Genomic DNA, 10,441 nt, shown 5'->3' on the forward strand with positions numbered 1-10,441 from the left:
TACTAAAGACTTATGTTACAGAAGTAGATCAATGCTCACAATGGGAGAAGTACTTACCCCTTGTAGAGTATGTGTACAATAATACTATCCATACTACTCTCGAAAAGGTACCTTTTGAGATCATAGAGGGAAGACCAAAAAGTCCCTTGCTACTTAAAGTACATGGGAAGATCTTCGTTTTGCTGATGAGTATAGCCGTGACCTACAAGAATATTTTCAGAAGATTAAGGAGGCTATATCCATCTCTCAACAAAGGCAAAAATCTACTGCTGTGATAAGCACAGAAGGGCCTTAATGTTCAAAGAAAATGATTGGGTCTTACTCAAGTTTCCCAAGGCTCGATTGAGGCAAACAAAGGGCAAAAATCCTACGGGCCATCAAAAGTATTATGCTAAAATAGCAAAAAGATATTATGGTCCCTTTCAAATCTTGAATCCAAGCTTATCAACTCAAGTTGCCCAACCTTTGGCTCATACACAATGCTTTTATGTGAGCCTACTCAAACCTTACAAAGGAGAGCCATCAACAAACCCAATTATTGAAGACCCCAAAAAATCAAAAGATCAAGAAGAGGTGCTACAATCCGAAGCTATCCTTCGACATGAGAACAAGGTACTACAACATGGTAAGATTATCCGACGGTATCTTATTAAGTTCAAAAATTATCCTTTTGAAGATGCTAGATGGATGCAAGGAATACAACTTAAGGATAGTATGAACCTTGTCAATGCTTACAATGCTACATTAGAGTAAGCAAATGTAAATGTGTCTTTTAAATGATCAATGTTTTTGTCTTGTAAGACTAATTCTCTTCTTATTGTGCACAAATTTAAGTAGTATGCACGCTTAGACTCATGTTTGTCTTGAGGACATCTCTTAAACACCAAGTAGAAATTGTCACCCTACTTTGGAACTATGATATGGACTAAAGAGCAGACATGCTTGCACGAAAAGCTACGTCTCCCAAGCACCAAATGGACTAGTCATCCATTCTAAAATGATGTCGTAGGGTACAAAGGGATCCTCTACCCACTATGAAAATGGACTAATGACCAAGACTTTATCTTCTCTACCTCATAGTCGAGGACGACTATGGTTTCAAGGGAGAGGTAATGTCATAGAATCTAATATCTAGCTTAATCCAAATAATTTTCTCATATTAAATTGATCATTAAATATGGGAAGGTAAAAGGAAAACAAGAGCTAGAATATAGATATGTGTTTTTAGATCAAACTCAGCATGAGGCCAAAAGGAGTTAGGTCATGGAGCGAGCTTAGGGGCGAGCTTTTTTTTTTTGTTTTTGCCGCCCTGCTTAGCTCTACTTCCTCCTCCTTCCTCCTCTTGCCGCCCATGTGCCTCCTCCCCTCCACTTGCTTCTCCTCCTCAGCCTTCTCCTCCAACATCCTCCCTCCCCTCCACCTTCTTCCTCCATCACCTCCTCTAGCCGCCATCCTCTTCCTCCTTACTCATCCATCTCTTCTACCTCATTCCTCCCTCTCTCTTTTCTCTCTCTCTCTCTCTCTCTCCCCCCCCTCTTGTCCCCTCCCTCTCTCTCTCTCTCTCTCTCTCTCTCTCTCTCTCTCTCTCTCTCTCTCTCTCCTCCTCCTCAGACCTTCACTCTTCTCCTTTTTCACACTATTCTGTATACCGCCCCCCACATTGCAAAATGTTTTTTATCTAATTGAACCAAAAAGAAAACAATTACTCTGACTTGGGTGCATGTTCACGCTATCGCATGCTAAAATCATTTAGGATACAATATTTGCACTCTCTCTCTCTCTCTCTCTCTCTCTCTCTCTCTCTCTCTCTCTGCTCCTCCTCAGACCTTCTCTCTTCTCTTTTTCCACAATATTCCGCATACCGCCCCCCACATTGCAATATGTTTCTCTAACCCCTATACCCCCCCATCTCTCTCTCTCTCTCTCTCTCTCTCTCTCTCTCTCTCTCTCTCTCTCTCTCTCAATCTATCCATCTGCTACTACCCTCTCTATTCCCCTCCACCCCACCAATCCCGGCCCTCCCCCACATTGCCATGTGGTTTTTTATGCAATTTACCAAAAAAGAAAACAATTACTCTGACCTGGGTGCATGTTCACGCTATCGCATGCTAAAATCATTTAGGCTACAATATTTGCATTCTCTCTCTCTCTCTCTCTCTCTCTCTCTCTCTCTCTCTCTCTCTCTCTACCCTCCTTTCCTCCCTTGTACATATCTAAAACCAAATAGATTAAAACAAAGATAGAGAGTGGATAGTAATAAGTGACCCAAATAACTGTATTTATTTGATGACGTTAACAGCTAAACAATGCTGTGTTCATAATTATCTTGGTCCCTCATCACATGTACATATCTAAATCCAAATAGATTAAAACAAAGACAAAAAGAGGACACTAAAAAATGACCCAAATATTTTTATTTATTTAATGACATTCAATTACAATATAGCAGCTAAACATTGCTGTGTACACAATGTTCTTGGTTCCCTCATCACATTTTAGGATGTGCCATAACCGCATCTCCTCCAAGACCAAATGTCGCATCCATTGTGTGCTCAACTTCCCCACCATGCGCTGCAGAAACTACAATCAAATTTTGGTTAGGGACAATGCTCTTAGCAAAAACTACATTAATACTAAAAGTTAACTAAGAAGCCGTAGAAGACAGTATTTGAAACCAATCACCTATTAAATGAATCCTATGACACACATTGCGTACCATGTTTGAAAGGCGTGTTCTTGATATAATCCGTTGCTAACCCAGGATATGCATGAAGACCTTCTAGATATGGGAGTAAATTCATGAGGAGCACATTGTCGTTGCTCGCTCCATCATAACTCCTTACTGTGACAAGCGTATGTGGTGGGTTTTCAATTGCCTTCTCAGGATTGTCATCTACTAGAATGGTGTCCAGAGGGTCCTTGATGTATGAGGCTACCAATTGAGATCTAAAGTTCTTCACAAACACCAAATTGAATTTTGGATGCTTGCCTTCGCAGTGCCTCTCTTCACAATGTCCTTGATGCAGACAAAACTTGAAAAATGTCTCACCATACCCAACCTCTTTGTATTTACTCTTAATTAAATTGATAATGGGGGTCAAATTTTTCTCTTGCATGGAGCTCCAAAGCCCTACATCGAATAGCTCAAACACCACTCTCAGCAATCGCAATATCCCTGGTCGCAATGACACACCCATTCGCCCTACATTTAGAATATTTGCAGCGTGGGAAGGAGCACTTTTCGACCGCCACTGTTTCAACAGGACACCGTTAACGTCGAACACTATGAGTTTCCTTTTCGCATGGCAAGAAGGAAGTGTGCATGTGCCTTCACGACGATCAATTACCAAATGGATCTTACTTAGCGTCATATTAGGAGGGATACATAATTCAGTCTTTCACACTAATCGAGGAAGAAAGACAGTTACCATTACATAGATGTTGCAATTCTTTCATTGACTCCTATCGATCTAGCAACGGTACATGTCGACCCATTCGCAGCCCCGGACGTGCCAGAAGACCGCAACCAGCATACATTTGTAATAATACATTACCCTCCTCTGTATAGAAAGAGAGTAGCTTCTCGTGTAAAGTTGGACTTCTCTCCATGCCCCCTGAAGAGATATCAACATTCTAAATGTATGTCTGGAAATTTAGATAAGAAAATACAATGGAGGTGAACTTTTTGAAAACTCACGGCATACCTCGCCAAGGACAACCATCCGTTTTGAGTTGCCAATGACTGGTGTTGTAGTAATCAAACATAACGTCCGAATCAGGCTTTCGATTCAATTTGTAGGCACCAATTTTGCGGAATACAACGATTTCCAAGCATCGCATCTGTGGGACTTAAGACTCATAATGAGGACACAATCTATCACACACTAATTTTCCAAAGCAAGCAAGTAGTTTTACCTACCGTAACACCATCATGGAGGCTGAATGGAGTAGCACACAGGACGATAGTTGTATGGTCAAGATAGTACCCATTTCAATTTGCTAGGCTCGATAATACCCATGCATGCTCGCGACGAAATATCAACACTAGATTTCCCTTCTCATCAAGATACTCCCTGGCAATACCAAAAACCTTTTGGATTTGATTTATTTCGAAATGGTTCCATTTGGGGATATTGGGTGATGTTATCCCGACGACGCTTGTGTTGGTTGGTAGATGAAAAAATATTGCATTGCAACCTACATTTGTTGTCCTGCCTCGCACCCGAAAGCTTCGCCTAGCTACTATAGCAATTTTTGTGAGTAGGGCACCTACATCTCCCTTGCCGGTCTCGTCAGCTGCTCCCATAGGATCAATAGCTAAAACCGCTGAATCTGATTTTAAAGAAATGAATATCCAGTTAGTAAGGTGAGACAATAATACCAGGAGTACCTCAGCTTGTTAGCATACCAGAGCTATGTACCATTGAATTCTGCGCTTCATCGTGACGTGGAGTGTTGCATTGCACCATGACATCTAGATATAACAAGAAAGTAAGTGACTGTATTTTAAATACTTAAAGATATCTTCTCTTTGTTGCTACACACTTGCTCACCTCCAACAAGAAGAGCAGGCTCCCCGCGGTGACGAGTCTCTGCTACAGTAGACAATCCTGTTGAAACTTCGTTTATTGTGACATTCGCATCATCTGCATCCACCCACTACAATAAATACATTGCTTAGTGCACAACACATACCACAATCAATCATTCCATACTTACGAGGTAGACCGATAATTGTTGTCATTTCATTACAGCGTATGGCATCCTGCAATCCTTCACTTTCAGTGGTCGCCTGGCGGTGTAAATGAGCAGGATCTATATTAATTCCAATCTCTGTGCACTGTCGTTGTGCTTGCTCATGTGCCTCGTCATGCGAAGGAAGAACATGAGGCTCTGAAATGGAATGAGATGCTGGTGGAGCTTGTTCAGGCTCTAGGAAATGACTATGAGCTTGGTTTTTTAGGCTTCTCGGTGTTAATAGGTTCTCTCCCATTGATTGTGTGTCTCCCTCTTGACGTGCTTTCGGACTTGATGTACTTACCTTGTTTAGAGGCATTGGAGTATCTCTGTGCATTACTTGACCTTTACCCTTCTTCGCGCTGCTCCCCTGTCGAGAGCATATAAATTACACGAGTACTATTAGTTCAACCTTTCCATTTAAGCAACAACAAGGGTGTGAGAAAACTTGCCTGGGTAGTTTGTGGGGCTCTTGTAGGTTTAGCAGTTGGAGAAGGCGGCACATTACTTTCGTCTTCATCATCCTCAAACTCCGAAGGACATTCACCGTCGCTGCGCCTTGGTTCACGATCCTCCTCCACCTCTTCTTCGTTATCTGTCTCCTCAGTCACAGCATCTTTTCCTTTTAGGGAATGTAGGTTCTTACCCTGGCAAAATTAATTTCACGTGTTGCAGTTAAATCCTCACATGACTTGAAAATAGTTTAACTATGGTTTTGTATGCTTTTACCTCTTCTTGCTGTCTTTTAACTCTACCGGTCTCTGCCTCGTTGAACTGCTCCCGCTCGTTGGGGGGAAATGTGTCCTTCGCAAAGTCAATGAAAAGAGGACACTCAACATAAACTTTTTTGGGGCACAATGCTGCACGTTGTTCTTCCATATACATGCATGCAGTGTGCTTCACATTGAGCCACTCTTTTGTAACTGAAACTTTATCTGTCCAATCCATGATCCGCACCCATCTGGTATATGTTTGCCAAAATATACTTATTGTCATCCACTCAAATTTTTTTAAGATTTAGAAATCAAGTAGGACAAGGTTACATACCTGTAAAATGCCCGTTTGGCGGCCATGTTAGTACCCTCCTTCTGTTTCTGCTTATTAGCTTTGAGTCCACCTTTCAATCTCTCGCACTCCACTTCAAACAATGTGCCACTGTACCTTGATTACCACTCCCTTATAGTTGTCACTAGGGTGTCGTTTTCAGGGAGGCGGCACGATTTCTTCAGCAACGCATACTATCTCGTAGCCTTGTTCACAAGTCGATTCCACCATGTCTCTCGATGTAACCAAGTGCGAAATACGGAGTGGTCGTCTACATTATTACACAACTACGTTATTGTTTACTATACTCTTTTTATTTGAAACATTTATCGAAAAATGACCTACTTAGTGCTGATTTTAGGCTTGGATATAATGTGGTTGGATCATCGCTAACCAAGTCCCTTAGCACATTGCTACGATGATTGACTGGTAGATCGGCGCATGCAAGACTGTATATTCGATCATCTGTCAACCAGTTTGGTCTCCTACTCCAATCTATGTCCATAAGCAATCTAGAAACAAATGTTAAATTTTTTTAAGCAGCACGTGAATGTAAAATTAACTCCCTTTGAAAGAAACCCCTATTAATCTTACCTCCACCACTCCTCTCCTAAGTTAGGATCCGCAATTGCGGATGCCCGTTGCGTATTTTTTCGGGCTTTCTTGTCATCCATATAGAATGCGTTACGGTAATGGGTAGTGAACTCCTCCGTTGAGAGCTCATTTCGCTTATTACTCACAGATTGCAAAGCCTTTGTATACTTTGCCTAAATCGTGACATTAGTTCATTCTTTGTTTGATCCACTACATTGTCATGGTGAGAATAACGTAAAGGACAATGAAACTTACCGGATATAGAAGTTGGGATAGCACGATAAGAGAGACCTTGTACCAGCGTCTTCGCAACCCCCCACGCTTATTCATTTCAGCATCTAATTCTCGTTGCAACCATCCTGGAATATCTTCCTCCAAACCCTTAAGCAATGTATCCATGTTGGCTGTGCCCATTGCTCTTACCATACATAGCATATCTATGAAGGAAGTTTTTACGTAGCCTTTCTCATTAATGTTGTGGCAACAAAACTTACACCATTAAAAGACTAGGAAGCGATAACCATGCTATAGCTAAGCTTATCAAATTGACTAGGAAGCAATACTCATGCTATGGCTAAGCTTATCGATTCGACTAGGATGCGACTAGGATGCGTTAATTATGTTATAGATAAGCTTACCGATTCAAGCGTGCCACCACAGTGAGAACTTCTCCCTCGTTCTCTTTAGTGACCTTAACCATGCAAGCTTCCACACAGCAATGGTACTTAGGCTCCTCTTTGTGAACTGCAGAGAAAAATTATCTTGCATAGTTTCACAAAATTCATCTCATCTTGATATAGAGTCAGAAACAAAAGTGTATAAAGTAATTTACCTGTATCAATTTGTGCATTCCATGCCCGAAGACGATGATTCCCATCCCATGTGTACAACATTTTTCCTTTCACGTCCTCCCACCCGGATTTATGCAATTGTTTCTCAAAATCCTCATTAAGTTGCATCCAGATTGGATCCCAGGTTTTCCGAATAGCATGACTAACTTCTAATGAATCTAGATCTGGAGTCCTTATTGAAAGCATGAACCTGGCACGATGTGGAACATATCCATTTCTAGATAACTCCAAAGCTAGATTTTGCACACGATCTTGCACTGGCCGTACCGCTGGATGTGGTAACAAGCGGCACAATGTCACTGGTGGCAGTGGTACTTTGCTAGTATCCTGTATAATCGTACTTGAATAGCTTTTTATCTTGTAGTTTGAAACAGGAAATGTTAGAGGAGCATACCATTTTAGAAATTACCAACCTGAAGGCGGTGCAAAGTGTTGTCGAGAAAATCCCATTTCAGCGTGGATTTCTCGGTAATAGTAAAAAGACCGCGATCTTCATCCCCCGCATCCTCTCTTTTGCCATCTTCTTCACTTGAGTTGTTGGCAATAGGGACCTTGTCCTTTGATGGCGTTGGTACCTCGGATTGTGTAGTGCCCTCTGCATTGGCTTTCACTGGATTTTGCACTACTTTCGCTTTGGTGACTTCTTTCTTTGTGCTAGCACCTTCCTTTTTCAAAGGAATTCCACCCTTTTTCTTTGGGGGCTCCCAGCTAGGGTCCTCTTCTTTATGTGCTCGTGTGACCCGCTTGTTTTCAACGACTTCACTTGCTTGATCTGCACTTCTATTCTTGACACCCATCGACTACTTGGCCGTAGGCAAATAATTATTAGGCTAGGTTACTGGCAAACAAAGATTAATTTCATGAGTAAATACTACAATAAACTCCGGTGGCTTACCTCTGCAGCAAGAGTCTTTGGAGGAGGCTTTGAAACGCTTGGTTTGGGCATAGCACCCGATGCTATGCTAGTGGCTCTTGGAGCGACAGGTACTGAACCCTTGCCTCCAGAGGATACAGTTCGTTGCCCTTTTGCCCGGACACAAAATGTTCGATGTTGCTTTCAAAAGAGAGCATGTAAGACTGAATAAAATTAAGAGGTCTCATTACCAATTCTCTTATCGGCCACGCCACAACTGTACCCACTGCTACACCTAAGGTGCACACATCATCGTCAATGGGTGGAACATGTGGCAACATGAGACCGGGATCTGATGCCGATTGGACGGCTACTCCCAATGTGCCTCTAGGAAACTCTCTTCCATGTAGCTTTTCGTGGGGTAGAGACTGTATCATAATTCCTTTCCCAACTTCCTTGCCCTTGCTTAAGAGCACCACGTGCTCATTCTTGCTAAAAGACAAATTTTTCATAGCCATCTGTTTTCCGCAAGAAATTGAATTACACACTACTTCCCTCAGGTTGTGATGTTCTTCTTGATATTCACATAAGTTTCATTTTCACAGATAAAATCCTTGCGGAGAGAGAGAGAGAGAGAGAGAGAGAGAGAGAGAGAGAGAGAGAGAGAGAGAGAGAGAGAGAGAGAGATCATGGATAGCTACATTCTAAACATCAATTGTCATCAATGAACAAATGCTATGAAGATGGTAAGCTGTATATTAACTATACTAGATTGCATGTGAATAATGAATCTCAAAAAAATAGAATGCTTCGGCATTTGTTCAAAGTCTGACTTGTACAGCCGAATGTGGATGAATGTCCTCTAGATTTTGTTTTCTCCAATACTGCAACACCTTCAACAAAGTAAAGTTGGTTTTGTTTAGTCTTACATCAACATAGAGAGAGAGAGAGAGAGAGAGAGAGAGAGAGAGAGAGAGAGAGAGAGAGAGAGAGAGAGAGAGAGGATGGACAACGAAGAGGATATGGATGGAGAGATGGAGAGAGAAAAGTAGAGGGAGAGGGAGGATGGCCAACACAGTACAGGGATGGCGATAGAGGACTAGGAGGAAAGGTGAGGGACAACAAGAAAATTGGTGGGAGGGATACAGGAGGAGGGAAGAGGAGAGAGGTGGAGAGGATGAGGGATAGAGAGAGGATAGATAAGAGGGGAGGAGATGGTGAGAAGGAAGGGGGAAGAGAAGTAGGAGGATGGGATGAGGTGGTAGAGAGGGAGGAGGAGGAAAGAAGGGAGGACCATACCTGTTTGAAGCAACAACATAAAATGGTCCTCTCAATCTTTACTCTTCTTTTTATACTATAGAGAGGGGAGAGAGAGACACACATATAAAACACAGACACACAGACACACAATAAAGGCGAACATGCTTTGCTGCAAATTCAAACAGCAACAAGCGTCGATCTCAATCAACACACTCTGGTCACGAGGAGTATACATAAGGAGACATTTCACAAGGGGTATACCAAAAATACGCCAAAAACACGAAAACAAACTACCGACACACTTAAGAGCATTATCACATGGAATCTTTCTTACAACAGTAATCACCATCACCACTTCCAGGAATATGGTGAGCATATGGGCATTCCTCAGCTCGCCTAGCACACCTTCCACGAGTAAATCTCTGCATACTTGTGCCCATACAAATTATACCCTACTTGCCCACCATGCAAGCACAGCCGGATTGAAGGCTAGAGAGTCTCTCTCTCTCTCTCTCTCTCTCTCTCTCTCTCTCTCTCTCTCTCTCTCTCTCTCATGGTATAATGACCTTATAAGGATCACACGACATGCAAAGCCATATCTCTCTCTCTCTCTCTCTCTCTCTCTCTCTCTCTCTCTCTCTCTCTCTCTCATGGTATAATGACCTTATAAAATTACCAAACCTCAAAATAAAAAAGGAGCGCCATATCTGCCATCTCTCCAAGTGCGAGATAGAGAGAGAGAGAGAGAGAGAGAGAGAGAGAGAGAGAGAGAGAGAGAGAGAGAGAGAGAGAGAGAGAGAGAGAGAGAGAGATGGCCCTTGTCGACTGAGCACGCTGACTGAACATAAGCTAGCCCCTTGTCGGCTAAGCACGCTGACTGATCTCTCGCCTGCCCCTTGATGAACGCGTTGGCCCTTGTCGGCTGAGGCGGCAATTCATGCCATGCTTGTCTGCTGTCCAATTCATGCCATGCTTATGACTGAACATAAGCAACGGCTGAGGCCGCTTTAATGAACATAAGCCTTCTGTCAAGAAACGGCAGAGGCAAGGCTGCTGTCGCGTGCCAGATTTGCCTCAATTGGGGGCTGCTTGCTGTCGCGCG

General features: G+C 42.6%; 1 pseudogene; it reads right to left on the reverse strand.

The window, feature by feature from the left end:
* Positions 1–2,488: 2,488 nt before the first annotated feature.
* LOC147462954 (uncharacterized) lies at positions 2,489–8,516 on the reverse strand (annotated as a pseudogene).
* Between the last annotated feature and the right edge of the window lie 1,925 nt (positions 8,517–10,441).

This window comes from Adiantum capillus-veneris, chromosome 2 (genome assembly GCF_014529385.1).
Source record: "Adiantum capillus-veneris isolate H3 chromosome 2, ASM1452938v2, whole genome shotgun sequence".
Taxonomy (NCBI): domain Eukaryota; kingdom Viridiplantae; phylum Streptophyta; class Polypodiopsida; order Polypodiales; family Pteridaceae; genus Adiantum; species Adiantum capillus-veneris.